At 40.8% G+C, this 895-nt stretch overlaps 1 protein-coding gene across 3 annotated transcripts in view; it reads left to right on the plus strand.

Moving 5' to 3' along the window:
- LOC106873895 (kinesin-II 95 kDa subunit) overlaps nucleotides 1–895 on the plus strand; it is an 82,359-nt gene that overhangs the window by 50,495 nt on the left and 30,969 nt on the right. The window lies entirely within an intron of this gene.

Consider the following 895-nt stretch of genomic DNA (forward strand, 5'->3'; position numbering starts at 1 on the left):
AGCGTGGCCGTTTTCGTGCGGGTGACACGTAAAAGCACCCACTACACTCTCTGAGTGGTTGGCGTTAGGAAGGGCATCCAGCTGTAGAAACTCTGCCAAATTAGACTGGAGCCTGATGTTGCCATCCGGTTTCACCAGTCCTCAGTCAAATCGTCCAACCCATGCTAGCATGGAAAGCGGACGTTAAACGATGATGATGATGATGAATAATGACTAACCCATCATTTATTTCCTCAGATATGCTATCTAGAACTATATTATCCAAAACTTTCGTTCTGTTTTTTTTAAAACCTTATCGTCATTATCATAGCTTTAAAAGTGCATTGGGATTTCTTGTAATATTATTTGCATTGTTTGAATTAAGATAGCTGTTTCCTAATATATTAGGAGATGCAGGAAATTTTATTCCTGCTGATCCTTTAGTTAACTCCTATTCATATTAAACCTGAATGATATTTTTCATTTGTTTATGCTATTTTTCATTCTATTGCCAATAAATTAGAGGGGATGGTTAAACTATTAATATCTTAAGTTATTTTGTTTATTTATCATTTACATGTTAGATGATGTGTGGAGGCACAATGGCCCAGTGGTAAGGGCAGCGGACTTGCGGTCATAGGATCGCAGTTTCGATTCCCAGACCTGGCGTTGTGAGTGTTTATTGAGCGAAAACACCTAAAGCTCCACGAGGCTCCGACAGGGGATGGTGACGAACCCTGCTGTACTCTTTCACCACAACTTTCTCTCACTCTTACTTCCTGTTTTTGTTGTGCCTGTAATTCAAAGGGCCAGCCTTGTCATGCTGAATATCCCCGAGAACTACATTAAGAGTACACGTGTCTGTGGAATGCTCAACCACTTGCACGTTAATTTCACGAGCAGGCTGTTCCGTTGA

The sequence above is a fragment of the Octopus bimaculoides genome, chromosome 7 (assembly GCF_001194135.2).
Source record: "Octopus bimaculoides isolate UCB-OBI-ISO-001 chromosome 7, ASM119413v2, whole genome shotgun sequence".
Lineage (NCBI taxonomy): Eukaryota > Metazoa > Mollusca > Cephalopoda > Octopoda > Octopodidae > Octopus > Octopus bimaculoides.